The sequence below is a fragment of the Lepidochelys kempii genome, chromosome 6 (assembly GCF_965140285.1).
Source record: "Lepidochelys kempii isolate rLepKem1 chromosome 6, rLepKem1.hap1, whole genome shotgun sequence".
In the NCBI taxonomy this organism is placed as follows: domain Eukaryota; kingdom Metazoa; phylum Chordata; order Testudines; family Cheloniidae; genus Lepidochelys; species Lepidochelys kempii.
The window spans coordinates 19,064,852-19,080,762 of record NC_136385.1 but is presented as its reverse complement, the minus strand read 5'-3'; the positions used below and the strand labels follow the sequence as shown (position 1 = coordinate 19,080,762).

Below are 15,911 nucleotides of genomic sequence, written 5' to 3'. Positions count from 1 at the left end.
TTTCTGCACGAAAAGGGCTGGATTGCGCAGCCCTTGCTCAGGGTGGGGAGCACTGACTGACACGGACAGTCCCATGGATCGCTGTGGGGCTACTCAGTGCGCAAAGGGAGTGGGGGCTGCAAAATCCAGCTCACAGAATCGCTCCATTGCTGCACAGGCTCCTCACGCCTCCTCCCCACAAGGCTTTGGGAACACAGCTCTAGAAGGGGCTGAGGTTTCAGCAGCTGTTGTGGGGCTGCAGACTTGGTTTAACTCTGGCATTAGCTAAGAACTGACAAACTCATAGCTGGAAACCAAACCAGCTCACCTGTATGTTAGTTTTGTTCAAAATAGGTATTAGTCTTATAAGAATGTGTTTTGTGTTTAGCCTGTGTGAAACACTTGTCAGTTGCTGCAAGCATTGATTCCCTTGCAATGTCTGTATTCCATGCTATAAACAAATATGTAAGCTTTGCTTTATAACTCAGGGACACCAGAACAGGAGGGGAGTGCCAGGGAGCCATGGCCCCATCACTTTTAAAAGTGGGAGAGCTATGCTGTCCAACTTTTTACCAGGCTTAAGGGCGGGCGATGGGGAGGAGGGGGCAGAGAGGAGCGAGCAGGGGGTAGGGCCTTGGGGGGAAGAGGAGGCACAAGGACAGAGCCTAAAGGGGAAAGGGTGGCATGGGGCGGGGCCACAGTTCAGGTGCTGGTGACCCCCCTCCCCCCACACACACACACTTCTAGGGAGCTTCCAGCATTTCTGTTATAACTTTGAAAATGTTTGCTCTGAACTTGTGGACCCAGGCATGGGAATCGACCCCCTCTCTTCCCCATTCAGGAGGCCTATCAAGATTAAATGAGCCATTGAGGAACATCACAATACAAAGGATTAGTGAATGGCCTTATCACATCTTGGAATCGCTACCTGCAAGGGAGCTCCTCTCATGGACTGGAAGGCCAAATGTAAAAGATAAAACAGGGTCAACAAGAAAATACTTAAGCTAATACTCTTCTTTGTGTCCTTCACTCTTCCTTTCTTTTTCTCTTTCTGGTTGTCTCTCTTTTAGTCTTTATCCCAGAATTTATTGTGGTAATAGTGGCAAATTAGCTGAGTGAAGGAAGGTTCCTTAAAGTTCTCAGTCCTCCTTACTGAATAAAATAACTTCACATTCTAACATGACAATACCCTGCTTTAGAGTGCACTAAAATACACCATATTATCCAAATTTAAATAAGTAAACTACATCAATATAGCAGTGGGAGAAGAATGAGAGCTATTTCTTGGGTTGAGGTATGATGCTGTATGATTAAAGATGACCATTTATATCATTGATATTACCACTGTTATAGAATTGAAACAAATATTGTAGGAAGTGTTTTCATGTAAGGTGTTATGTAAGGAAAAAATTACAATCTATCCAGTATGATTATCCTGGTTAAATCCATGTATCATCTTTGTATCTAAAGTTATGAATATTGGTTATGATTTGTCTCTCAAACATGTGTTTTGTTCCTGAGTAACACCCCCTAGATAGATTTACATCACAGCTGGACAGCTATGTGTTGACAGCAAATTAAGGACACTCCACTCTCACAGTGGGCCATTGAAGAAATGTATCCCGCCCAGACAGCTCATCCTAGAGATGCCTGAGACAGCAAGGTGCCAATGCCTGCCCCTATGATTCAGCAAACCAGGTAAGGATAGGTGATGAGGACATGTGACCTAAGACATCATCTTTTACCAGTAACTTCCCATGCTCGTGGCAGAGGTTATAAAAGGCACTTGAGACATCTCCATGTTGCTTCTTTCCCACTGCAATTCTGTGGACTGGAAGGTCCTCAGTCCATAATCTTTTGGAAGTTACCAGGGCGGCTTTTGCAAGCCAGCAATCTATTCCATCGCTGCTACAAACCTGATACAAGGACTTTGCGATCAGTTGTGTGTATGTGATCTATTAACCATTTTAACTCGACTCTCTTTTTTTATTAATAAATCTTTAGTTTGTTTACTAAGGATTGGCTGACAGCAGGATATTTGGGTAAGATCTGAGATCCAGATTGACCTGGGGGTAAGTGTCAGAGCCTTTGGAATCAGTAAGAACCTCACATATGGTAAATTAGGTTTTCAATAACCCCTCACTATATTAGACCTGTTTGTCTGGATGGGAGCCAAGAGCTGGAATGCCTAAAGGGGACCGTCTTTGGCTTCTGGTTAAACAGTGCGGTCCTGCATAAGCTTTTTTATTATTTTCTTGGTGCATCTAATTCTAGAATAAACCACCAGTTTGGGGGATTGTCTGCCTTTGCAACCTGCCCTGAGCGTGGCGTTCTCACACAGTGGGGTCCACCCCAGGCACTCGGTCACAGGGAGCATGGACAGTAACACTGTGATTCTAGTCAAAAGAACTCAATCATGGCGCTATGTTAACAAACACAAATTAAAGGGACCCAGCTGTATCTTACCACAATTTCTGCAGTTTACATTTTGGGTGTTTCAGTCCCTCACATAGCATCTGCACTCCTGAATCTTCCAGCTTTTCCTCCCTCAGGTCCAGCTCAGTTAGGGTCTGGCTGGTGCTGAGAGCAGAGGAGAGCTCCCCACAACACGCAGCTGTGAAATTGCCAGCCCGCAATCTGTGGGAGTCAGACATACAGAGAAAAGGAGGACTTGTGGCATCTTAGAGACTAACCAATTTATCTGAGCATAAGCTTTCGTGAGCTACAGCTCACTTCATCGGTGAGCTGTAGCTCACGAAAGCTTATGCTCAAATAAATTGGTTAAATAAATAAATAAATTATGCTCTAAGGTGCCACAAGTCCTCCTTTTCTTTTTGCAAAGACAGACTAACACGGCTGCTACTCTGAAACCAGAAATACAGAGAGGAAGCAGTGCTTATCTTTGCTCCCTTCACTGATGTCAGTGTTGTCTACAAGGAGTTTCTTTACTCTGGACATGCACAGATACATCACAGTGCTCCCATTGGCATGACAGCCCCTGAGGGTATTCCTTTCCACGGGCACTTCTTCGTCCAGAAACTAGGACTTCTCTCTCCCCACCCTTCCCCTGCAGATACTAGGACCTCTCCCCACTCCCCTCCCTGTCTATGGCCAAGGGGGGCTACCCCCCCTCATTGCACCGCGACCCTCCACCCCCAAAATGGGAGAAAGGGAAGATTGGTGCTAGGAAAGCTGCCCTCCTATGCCACCTAGGGCCCTTAATTGCCTTGGCCAGTCCTGAGCCTGGGCCCATCCTGGGATGATCCTCTTCCTCTTCTCTCTCCTCTGTCCTGTTCCCTTTCTCCTCCTCCACCACTGCCTCCTCCTGCCCTCCAGTTTCTCCCCCCTACACGGTGCAGTTAGGGTGGGACAGGAGGCAAGCTGCAGCTGTCGTCAGTGGGTCTGATGTTCTGGATTCAACACCAAAGCCACATGTTGCGTATGGCGCTCTTACATCCCATGTGGACCCTGCTGCCCACATGATCGAGGTACCGAGAGTGTATTTACATGGTCCAGCAGGGTCCCCATAGGGTAGTTACAGCACAACACACAGCCGGTGGTTTGGGCAGTGAACTCCAGCAGTGCCCTGAACTTCATTCAACATTGCCACAGCTTGCGTCCCATCAGACTCTCACCGCGCAGTCTGGGCACTGCCCCCAGAATATCCCCCACGGCTGCAGCACTGTTTGGTGCGCTGGTGAGACCCACGTGGTGGTGAGTCTCTCTCTCTCTCTCTCACACACCCACCCACCCACCCACAGAGTTAAGTCTGAATTAGTAGCTACATGTAAAAATTGGGAGGAGTATTAAAAATTGAATTGCCTCCTTTTATTGCCTTTTATGTTCTTTGCTAGGTATAACTCTTTTTGTGCCTTAGCCTTTCTGATTTTGTCCCTAAATGGCTGTGCTATTCTTTTGTACTACTTCTGAGCCATTTGTTCATCTTTTCTCTTTTTGTAGGACTCCTTTTTGATTTTCAGGTCATTAAAGAGCTCCTGATGGAGGCATAGTGGCCTCTTAGTATTCTTCCTATTTTTCCTTGGCGTCAGGATAGTTTGCCATTGTGCCTTTAATGTTGTCTCTTTGCCAGCTCTCCTGAACTCCTTTATCCCCTAGATTTTCTTCCCAGAGGAGCTTACAAACCAGTTCTTTATGTGTGTTAAAGTCGGCTTTTCTGAAGTCCAATGTCTTTATTCTGCTGCTCTCACTCCTTCCTTTCCTTAGAATCATGAAATCAATCATTCCATGATCCCTCTCACTCAAACTGCCTTTAACCTTCAGATTCAGAACTTATTCCTCCCTGTTAGTCAGAATCAAGTCTAAAATGGCTGTCCTGGTTACTTTTTTCTTTAAAAACAACAACAAAAAACAAACAAACGAAAAAAAAACAAAAAAAAAAACCTGAATGAAAGAACCACAATATCCATTTGGATAAATAGCTTTCCACATAACTCTATTGTAGTGAAACAAGGCAGTACAGTTTTCACCAAGTGTTCTTCTTGGGTCTTGTACAAACAGTGGAACACCTCAAGCTCAATGCACAGGGAAAAAGTCTTTCGTCTATGCAGAATAACATATTTCAGCTGTTAAAAAACTGATTTTTTTAGTTCAGGTAATACTTACTGATATAGCCACTTTGTTGATCTTGGGAGCTCTTCTTCTGCATGGTCTTCAAATCTAAATGAACATTCAGATATAAGAAATGTCTCGAGTCTATGACAATGCTTTACACAGAATGAAAGAACCATTTGATCCATTTGGGTAAGTTCATTTCAACTTATGTGTAGTTCTGTGAGATGTTCCAATGCACTTGTCACAAAATTTTCTTCTTGGATCTCATACAAGCAGTGAAACTCCTCAAGTTCAGACATCAGCTCATCATACACAGAAGGAAAAGATGAATTGGTTTGTTTTTTTGTTGGAACTCACTTCAGTAAATCTGGCTTAATTTTAGGTGAAATTTTACTGCTGAATATTTTCTCTAGGTCTTTCATTCTTTCTTCATTTAAGAGCCCAAACAGGAATCGCACTGTTAACATTAAATAATTTCTAGAGTTTCCATAGTTTTCTAATAATGTTTTTACATCTTTCTTAGGAGTCCCTGAATCTTTTGTTGTTCCCGCATCTTCCTCTAGCACATAGAACATAGCTGCAAAAAACTCTTGGAAACTCAAGTGAATGAAGCTGTAAAGACATTCACAGTCAATGTCTTTTTAAAAAATGTTCTCATTCAAAAAGAGGGGGAGAGAGTCTGCCTGATCTAAGCCCAACATCTTGATTTCTTCTTCTTCAAACAGTATCTTTCGCTTCCAGATTCCATCAGCAGCCAAGGAGTAAAGTCCCCTCAAGTTAGCTTGTAGGTGTTGCTTCATATTGTTGCTGAGGGGCTTGACTAAACTGGAAAGATAGAGCATGTACTCTCCAGTGACTGTTTTTTAAGTTTGTGCAAGATCCTCACCTTTTTCAAGCTGTTGTTTGACAACAGTGCAGATGATCCAACATACTATGGGGACAAAGCACATGGTGAAGAGAATTTCATTTTCTTTCACAAATCATAAAGCTTGTCTTGCTTGCCTCTCATTTCCAAAGAACTTGTGGAAATATTCCTCCCTCTCAGCTTCAGAAAACCCCAGGATCTCTGCATAACGTGAACACTCCAAACACTGCCCGAGTTTCTCCAAAGTAGTTGGTCTCATAGTGATCAGAAAGTGGGATGTGTGAAGAACTATTTTCCTAAATAAACTGCTCAATATGATTTCCACTGGTTTCATCTCCCAGGGATCAGAGCACAGGTTATCTTCTGACTGATCAAGGGAAAATCTCAGTTCATCAAACCCATCAGTGATGAACAGGAGTTTTTCTGGTTTCACCAAAATCTCACTAACTGGTGTATTAGAATTAGGACAATTTTTACAAATCAGGTCAGCTACACTTCCCTGCTTAGTAAGACAGTTCATTTTCCTACAATTTATTAGAAAACATAATCAAACTTTTCATTATAGATTTCTCCAGCTGCCCAGTCACACATGATCTTTCTTGCTGTCATTGTTTTTCCAATCCCCACAGCTCCCAGCAGCACAACAACATGTGGCGTTTGTCCATCTTCTTCGGGTTTGAATAGGGTGTCCGTGGTGATCACAGAACGAGCTTGTTTGGTCATGATTTCTGCATGTCTCCGCCCCATGGCCATTATTGCATGTTCTCTCTCTTTTGCATGACGAGATTTGTCTACAATAGTGAGCTTTGTGTATCTTGTGTTCAGTATCACATTCTCTCCAAAACGACTGTTCATGTCTTTTATTACTCTGTATTTCTTTTGAATATCTTCTTTATACTTCTCCCTGTAATCTGAATCAGCAACATGGGACATTAGAAACACTGAACTAGAAGTTTAGGGGAAAAACAGATTTATCGTTAATCAGCTACAAAAAAAAATCTGTTTTAATCATAATAGTACCTCAAGTTGAGTTGCATCTTTCCTCATAGAAAATTCTGATCTCACTTAACTATGGGCCTGCTCCTGCAGCCCTTACTCTTGTAAGTCGCCTTATTGAAATTATTCCTGTGAGCAAAGGCTGTAGGCATCACTTCATCTCTCACTGAAATGCAGCCACCTCTTGAGTGAAACCTGGCAATTGTTTCACAGTGCACAGCAATGGTACATACAAGTTAAGGCACAAAGAGGAGGAGACTCTCATATGCAACTGAAACTGTTTTGTGAAGTTACATTCTTCCCACCCAAATAAGTTTGGCCAGGACACACGCATTTGAAAAAGGGTGTGTGATAGGATCCTTAATTACCACAACTTGGTACCTCCAGTTACCTTCCTCACTTATGAGATGTGCCCCTAGCAGCAGAGTGTCCCCCAGCACCAGGCTGGTGCATTGGATCAGCACTGACCCAGAGGGACTTTATGCACAAGTCTGTATTGTAAGTTGTCCATGATAACAAGAGTCCAGCCCAGCCCATGACATACGATTGTTTGTAAAAGTCAATAAGAGTTAACTAAAGTGATGGGTACAAACTACATTGTTTAAGCTAGAAGAGCTGTGCTAAGAGGTCTGCAAGGCTTCTCCTGACCCCATGAGTTGCCATGACAAAGAGCTGAGAGATTCTAGAAGTCAGAGGAAATGTTTGTAATTGAAATGGCTAAAGTTATAGCTAATTTGGTTGGAATGAGGTTGCCACCTGTTTTGGACATGGTTTGTCTGGAGGTCACTAAATGGGACATGTGGATTGGAAGAGGGGTGAGCTTTGCCATCATGGCTGCAGTTCTTGCCATCTCCTGGGATCCACCATGACACTACTGGGCCTTCAGCATCCAGATCCTGAAAGATGTCCCAACCAGACCAAGCCAGAGAGAGGGAACCAAATGATGCCACCACCATCTCCACTGGTTTTAGCTAAATGCTGGACAGCACCTGGGAGGTTTCTGATGTCCTTTTCCTTCCATCATGTTTCTATCTATCCCTTCCTCCACCTTTCACAATGCTGCTGTGAGCCTGAGACCCCAGAGGGACTTAAAGGAAACGCCTCAAACAGCCCGACTCTGGTAAAAGTTTGGCAGGTCCCAGGGGATGTCTACAGCTGACTCAGGCTTGCGGGGCTCGGGTTTCAGGGCTATAAAGCTGCAGTGTAGATGTCAGAGCCCAGGTTTCAGCCCAAACCCAGAGACCCCAAGAGAGGGGGAGAGTCTTAGAGGCCAGGCTCCAGCCTGAGCCCAAACATCTCTGCTGCAGTTTTATAACCCTGCAGTCCGAGCCCCATGAGCCCAAGTCAGCTGACCCAGACCTACCATGGGTCATTTCTTGCAGTGTAGATGTACCCAGCACGGCTGATCCGACCATGTGCTGGGCCTGTGATTCTCCAAGAATCATAGAATCATAGAATATCAGGGTTGGAAGGGACCCCAGAAGGTCATCTAGTCCAACCCCCTGCTCGAAGCAGGACCAATTCCCAGTTAAATCATCCCAGCCAGGGCTTTGTCAAGCCTGACTTTAAAAACCTCTAAGGAAGGAGATTCTACCATCTCCCTAGGTAACGCATTCCAGTGTTTCACCACCCTCTTAGTGAAAAAGTTTTTCCTAATATCCAATCTAAACCTCCCCCACTGCAACTTGAGACCATTACTCCTCGTTCTGTCATCTGCTACCATTGAGAACAGTCTAGAGCCATCCTCTTTGGAACCCCCTTTCAGGTAGTTGAAAGCAGCTATCAAATCCCCCCTCATTCTTCTCTTCTGCAGGCTAAACAATCCCAGCTCCCTCAGCCTCTCCTCATAAGTCATGTGTTCCAGACCCCTAATCATTCTTGTTGCCCTTCGCTGGACTCTCTCCAATTTATCCACATCCTTCTTGTAGTGTGGGGCCCAAAACTGGACACAGTACTCCAGATGAGGCCTCACCAATGTCGAATAGAGGGGAACGATCACGTCCCTCGATCTGCTCGCTATGCCCCTACTTATACATCCCAAAATGCCATTGGCCTTTTTGGCAACAAGGGCACACTGCTGACTCATATCCAGCTTCTCGTCCACTGTCACCCCTAGGTACTTTTCCGCAGAACTGCTGCCTAGCCATTCGGTCCCTAGTCTGTAGCTGTGCATTGGGTTCTTCCGTCCTAAGTGCAGGACCCTGCACTTATCCTTATTGAACCTCATCAGATTTCTTTTGGCCCAATCCTCCAATTTGTCTAGGTCCTTCTGTATCCTATCCCTCCCCTCCAGCGTATCTACCACTCCTCCCAGTTTAGTATCATCCGCAAATTTGCTGAGAGTGCAATCCACACCATCCTCCAGATCATTTATGAAGATATTGAACAAAACCGGCCCCAGGACCGACCCTTGGGGCACTCCACTTGATACCGGCTGCCAACCAGACATGGAGCCATTGATCACTACCCGCTGAGCCCGACAATCTAGCCAGCTTTCTACCCACCTTATAGTGCATTCATCCAGCCCATACTTTCTTAACTTGCTGACAAGAATACTGTGGGAGACCGTGTCAAAAGCTTTGCTAAAGTCAAGAAACAATACATCCACTGCTTTCCCTTCATCCACAGAACCAGTAATCTTATCATAAAAGGCGATTAGATTAGTCAGGCATGACCTTCCCTTGGTGAATCCATGCTGGCTGTTCCTGATCACTTTCCTCTCATGTAAGTGCTTCAGGATTGATTCTTTGAGGACCTGCTCCATGATTTTTCCAGGGACTGAGGTGAGGCTGACTAGCCTGTAGTTCCCAGGATCCTCCTTCTTCCCTTTTTTAAAGATTGGCACTACATTAGCCTTTTTCCAGTCATCCGGGACTTCCCCGGTTTGCCACGAGTTTTCAAAGATAATGGCCAATGGCTCTGCAATCACAGCCGCCAATTCCTTCAGCACTCTCGGATGCAACTCGTCCGGCCCCATGGACTTGTGAAGGTCCAGCTTTTCTAAATGGTCCCTAACCACCTCTATCTCCACAGAGGGCTGGCCATCTCTTCCCCATTTTGTGATGCCCAGCTCCCCATTTTGTGATGCCCAGAGGGAGGCTGCCAGTCAGCACCAGAGACAGAGGCTGCATTTTCTCTCTTTGCAGCACTTTACTCTCCCCTTCCTGAGAGTTTATCTTGTTCTGTGTTAAAAAAAACAAGGCAGCGACAAGAGCAGCAGCAACACAAGGATACTTTGAGGATTGATGCCAGCTGCTACCGATTAAACCCTAGGGAATGCTCTTCACCTCTAGTGCTATTACCTTAGTCACCATAAAATCTTTACAGTGTTGCCTTTGGGAGCTGTAGTCATGATCGTGCCTAGTCTGGGGAATAGATGGGAAGCCCTGTACTAATGGTATCATCTGGAAAGGCATTGAGATTTTGTTAGTGTATAACTTTGGGTGTCCTGGGGATAGCTCCAGGAAAGCATGCAATTGAATAGGTAGCCAACCACGGTTCTGGGGTAACTTCCCACGTAGGCACCACATACCTTTTGCAGACAACTCTGATGGTTTTTCTTTTGGATGCAAATCTGAAAGGGAAGATACATATAAATAACATTGAAATAATTTTAGTACAAGTGCATTTATATTCTGTATAGAGCCATCTAGTGATGGAATGATGCATTTGCATCTTGCACTAAACGGTAATCCCTGACAACAGCACTGCTACCGGCAGACATTTAACGAAGTGCTGTTTGTGAAATACTGTAACGGGAGTTCTGTCTGTGTGACCTCTCTGCCTGATTCTACTCATGATTCATCCGCACTTAGCGCCTCCCATAAGGAGCAGGCTACATCCTCAGGGAAACACAGAACAAAGAGTCAATTCGGGAGAGGCAATAGAGGGCTTCCCCTTCGCCCTCTCCCCTAGTGCTTGTCACGCAGACGGAAAGAAGCAAAAAGACCAGAAGTCCTAAGCGCAGACAATGCCATGTTTATTGGGGTTAGTTTCCAAGCAAGCATATTCTGAAGCCCTTCACACCAGTCGGGCTTATCTCTATACACCGATAGAGTCTGTTCCCCAGTGTTCTGTTCCCAGCTCTGACGCCGCAGAGCCTTTACCCCATGTCCCCCTTCCCAGCTGCGACACCGCAGAGAGTTTACCCCGTGTCCCCTTCCCAGCTCTGACGCCACAGAACATTTACCCTGCGTCCCCCTTCCTGGCTCTGATGCCGCAGAGCCTTTACACCGCATCCCCCCTCCCCGGCTCTGACGCCCCAGAGCCTTTACCCCATGTTCCCCTTCCCCAGATCCCATTCCCCTATTCCCACCTCCCCCTCCTCCTTCTTAGCAGGCCTAAATATACTGCTGAACATGCCCCTAGTCCCACCTCTTACACCTCATGGTCATGTTCTGTTTTAGGGGGTCGTGAGTCTGGGGGCTTCATCCTACCCCTTCTGTATCCCATGGGAGGGGTAAGGAGTGAGGTTTTGTTCTGGCCAAGGCCAGGCTTTCCTTTGGCTTTTAGTGTTTCTTATGCCTGCCCCCACGCCCCCATCTCCCCTGGACCCTCCTAACCAGTTGCTTGATCTTCGCTTGAGAGAGAAGCCAGGCAGCCTTCCAGTGTATGCTCATATATTACACTCCCACCATAGCCTGTAACACTTTAGCTCTGTCCCTTATCTCTTCCCATTATCCTAACAAATCCAGCTGGTTGTGGGAAATGCAGCTCATGGTTTCTTTGTCCTTCACACATATTAGTAAGGATGTAAAAGTATCAAAAGTCAAATCCAGAATTCTATCTCAGGCTAAGAAACAGGCTTATATGCTACCAAGAGGGAATCCCCTTAGAAACAGTCATTTCCAAAGCAGATTAGATTAAACAATTAAAAGGTCCATCTAGAGGACAACTCTGCCCTAGTTCAGGGGATGGGCGAGATGGCTCAGGAGATCCTTTCCAACTCTAGGGATCTAAGACAGACACTGAGGGTTGGCAGAGGGAAATTTTTATTTGGGACAATTATAATGAAGATGGAGGCACTGGGGTGGATTAAGGGGGCCTTTCCCCAATCCCAAATTAGTTACTATATTAAATGTTTATATTATGCTCTTTGCCCAGCTCAATTAGATGCTGCTTTACAAAAAATATAGCTGTATAGACCACAAGAATAGTCTGTACAGCGTTTTCATTACTTTTGCCAAGCATCTGTTAATAACTCAGGGAATAAAGTACCCTCTGCCCACATCTCAAAAATAAAGACCTACATTATTCATTGTTTGTGTGCTGGTAGGAGATAGAGCCCCAGTCAGTGATCAGGGCCCCATACTAGTCCCTGTACATGTGTATAAAAGAAAGATTATCTGCTTGTAAGAGCTCACAGCTTAAAACAAATGAATCGCCCCCTGCCTTGCGCTCTGGAGGCTGCTAAACTCTCCCCCTGGGGGATTGTCCAGGGGAGTGAATGCCAAAGGCCTCTAGGGAGAGCCCCGCTGCCAGCCCTGGAGCGTTCCATCCCAGGGACCCCAGGCAGAACCAACCCAGCTGAGCTGCTCTGTCACCGTGGGGAACAAGGGAGAGGAACAGGAATGACTGTAACAGGATTTGAGTTTAGTTCCATCACAGAGCACATGGATTCTAACACTGCCTCACCTGCATGGCTGCCCATAGGCACTGGCTATTACACTTTGAGACACTGAAAAGCAGCCTGGGGCCTTAGGAACTGCAGATCTCCAGATTTGCTGGCTCCTTGGCTGTTTGTATTGCACTGAACTTGTTTCTTTATCTCCAAGGCTATTTTTAATTAAAGTTCCTGCCTGGAACCCCAGAAATGTCTCCTGGGGTCAGTCGGCTATTTGGGGGATAACATATTGGGCCAGCCTCTCTGCTGTGATCAGCTTTTAGTTACAGATCCTTGATTCTCTGTCCCAGCCCTAGCACAGGCTAGAGCAGCCTGGGGGCTGTTCTAACTTGTGCCCAGATGCCACTGGTCCCCAAAGAATGGTGCTGCAGCTGGGGATGCACACCAGTCACCACTCCTCCCCACCTTTCTCTGTCCATGGCACTCTGCACTGCTCTGTTGGCTCTACACCGACTGGGGACACCCCCACACTGGGGATTTCCTCAGATGGAGAGTTACAGGCTGTCTCTGCTCCCCTTGAGCCAGCTGAGTGGTGAAAAGGGAGTGGAGCAGGTGAGAGAATCTGGCCCACTGGGGGCATCACTACTCTGAGTCCTCCAGGCTTCCTGCTGGGATTCAGAATTTGTCATTCTTGCCATCACCCTCTTTCTCCTTCTGCTCCTGCTGCTGCTGCCCTGTGGGAGACTCTCGGGTTTTACAGTAACTTTAGGTTTCCTACCTTTTTCTCTTCCTTCTCTGAGTTTAGCAGCAGAATCTGTGAGATTGATCTGAGTGAAAATGTCTATGGTTACGTGTACTGCAGTGTCTCCACCCATAGAATTTCATCAGAAGGTTCTTAATATGTATCCTGTCGGCATTCTCCAGCAGACCCCGTGGGATATTACATTTCCCTTCAAAGTCAGAGTGTGATAGTTTGTCTTTAAATATTTTCAAGTCTTCCTGAGAAAGGTCGTCGAGGGCTTGTAAGAGCAGGTCACTGATTCTGCTGCTTCAATTCCCATCCCTGAGTATCAGGAAAGAAAACTAAAATCCAAATAAATTGCTGTAAATAATTAATATGGAATAATCACAATATTTCCCATGCAGAAGAAAGCAGCTTAACCTTGGGGCTCATAACTCCTCGGTGCTTTGCCTCACAAAGGACTCACTGGACATTGTCTCTCTGTGCCTCATTTTCCCCCTTTGTAAAGTGGGGATAATCACACAGTTCTAGCACACAGGGGCGGGGTGCAGCTCAGTTAATATCTGTAAAGGCTGTTGAGGACTGAGGATGAAAGGTGCTATAATAATAGTATTTATCATCCAAATGGATTTCAGAGCACAGAGTTGGGATCCCCGCCCCCCGCCACCCGCCAATTTAAAATATTTCAGAAAACAGCCCAAGGCAGTCTGGGGTCCGTACATCACGGTCCTGGAACATCAGGACCTGTGTACTGAGACCCACTGTTACCTTTCCATGGCCTCAGGAGGGTGTTGGATATCAGAGCAGCAAGGTGAAGGGTAGCAATGGTAACTTCTGACATACTGACTCGGGCCCATTCTGACAGGTCCCACAACTGTATAAACTGTATCGTGTTCAAATTAGAAGTAGCCTATCCCCAGAGAATGATTTATTTACCGTTAGCCAGACGGCTATTGGAAACAACAGCTGGTAACCCTCAGCTGATTTGTTCTCTCAGTCTTCGCAATGCTCAAACACAGACACCCAGAGAATCTAGAAAGAGGAAAAGGAAACAATTTGCTCAAAGTTTATTACTGCAGTAAAGGAAAAGTAACACATTTCCAGTTAAAGCTGACCTTCAGAGCTCCCTGAATTTCTATAGCAGCCCTCTTCCCCCTCCCGGAACCTTCCTAGTACTAATTATACACACACACACACCCCTCTTTTCTTCTGTTTTTTTATTTTTCCTGGAAACTTGCCTTTTGGACATGCCCCTTTGGCTTCAGCAGTTTGCACAACTGTTTCCTGTGAATAGTGACACCACAAACTCGTCCATCTCTTCCTCTCCCACACACTCTGTATTGGGAGACAATAAAATACCCAGATTCAAAGGTGTGTAGAAGTTAAACCAAGACAACAAACAATGTATAAAGTAAAGCGTGAGGCAGAGAGTGGAGAATGCTCCCTGCATCTGCTCAATATACAAATAGTAGGGGGTGGGGCTTCAGTCCCTCTCACTCTGGTTTTTCTCTGAGGGGGGTGGAGTCGCTGTTTTAAATTAAAAGTAATGAAAACAGGGTTTTTTAAAAAAAAATTAAGGAAGCAGAAGTGGATCTTCATGGACCAGGAATTTCATAAGGTTGCAAAGTGACCACGAAACAGCTTTACAAGTCTCTTTTACAGTTACTCAGGAGGAAGTTGCTGCTTGATAAGTCACGGAAGGGAGGAGGCGTTTCTGACACACTCCTGTGAGATTCTTTATTGCCATTGTCTTTCTGGGGCAAGCTCCTTTATTCCCTCGAAGATTTGCTCCTCTTTGGGTGCAAGGCCCCCACTGCTGGCTCACACACCGGCACCATTTGGGGCTTTGTGTTCTCATTGTGGTTTCAGTTACAATAAAAATGTATCACGTTTGCTGTCTGCGTTTGCAGCTCCCAGAAACTCCTGTCCCCGCTGAGAAGTGGAAACAGGACGTTCACCGTTCATTTCAGCTGAGAAATGAGAAGAATGGTGACAAGGAATCCACGGGTCCCACTCCGCTTAGGATGACCAGAGAATGGGGGGCTTCTGCCTGGTTTGACAGCAGGGCTCTGATCCTCAGCTGGGGTAAGTCAGCACAGCTCTGCTGACATCAATGGAGACACCCACATTTACACCAGCTGAGGATCTGGCCAAGGACGGAGTCTCTGCTGAAAAGGATGGAGGGGCTGGGAAGAATGCCAGGAGGTCACCAGTACATGGGTCCCTACATGAGGGGCCTGGATTTGCTCGTATCAAACCTCCACATAGAGTGACTAAGGTAACAGATGAGGTCTCTGCAGCAGTGGTTGAGATTGGTGATGTGGGTACGATGGCTCCTCTCTCTGCTTGGTCTCCTATTGCGTCCATGAGCCTGTGCTTGCACCTCCAGCCCAGACACACTCCCCAGGACACCTCCTTCAGGAACGGCTCTTATACACATGCCGTGTTCTCCCTTTTATCCAAAACCCTGTCGTCTGAACCGCTGCATGATCCCAATCCCTGCCTTGTCCCCCAGCCTGAGACACGCCCCCTCGGAAGCATGTATCTCAGGCTAGGGGACAAGGAAGGGAGTCAGATAATGCAGAGGTAACAGAGCAGAGACCTTGCGCCTGCAGGGATCAGGTGTCACCGGCCCTGTGGCAGCTCAGGGAATGGAGGGAACGATCACAAGAATGAGTGAGCAGGGCCACGACGGCCTAGGCCTGCAGAGAGCTCCCTGCGCTGCCACGGGGCCATTGACACCTGATCCCTCCAGGTGCAGGGTGCAGAAGGGAGGCTACAGTCCATGGGGAGCAGCGCAGAGACGCCTGGCCAGGACTCTGCTCTGCCCCGCCAGGACTGCAGCCTTCCCTGCACCTTGTGCCTGCAGGGATGAGATGTCACTGGGCCTGCCACAGAGCAGGGAGCCCTCTGCAGTCCCGCTGTCCTGGAATTGAGTGAAAGGGGCCATGCCCCTGCCTCTCAGTTATCCAAACTCCTGGGGATTCGAATAATATCTGTGTTATCGCCATTTGAGGCACGGAAATTAAGGCTGAAATGTTCAGGTGTCCACTCATTTTGGGAGCTCAACTTGGGTTACCTGGGGCCTGAATTTCCAGAGTATTTACCATTTTAAAGCACGTTATATGTTCAAACCATGGCTCCAATAGATGTCAGTTGCAGGTATAACACCAACAGACGTCGGTGGACAGGAT

At 46.5% G+C, this 15,911-nt stretch overlaps 1 pseudogene across 1 annotated transcript; it reads right to left on the bottom strand.

Annotated features, from left to right (window-relative positions):
- Window positions 1-4,857: 4,857 nt before the first annotated feature.
- Window positions 4,858-13,873, bottom strand: LOC140912509 (NACHT, LRR and PYD domains-containing protein 3-like; annotated as a pseudogene). Its single transcript, XR_013635907.1, has 5 exons — window positions 13,833-13,873; window positions 13,654-13,749; window positions 12,754-13,058; window positions 9,945-9,986; window positions 4,858-6,327 (listed from the first exon to the last, which is right to left on the bottom strand). The product of XR_013635907.1 is annotated as an NACHT, LRR and PYD domains-containing protein 3-like (transcript).
- Window positions 13,874-15,911: the final 2,038 nt, after the last annotated feature.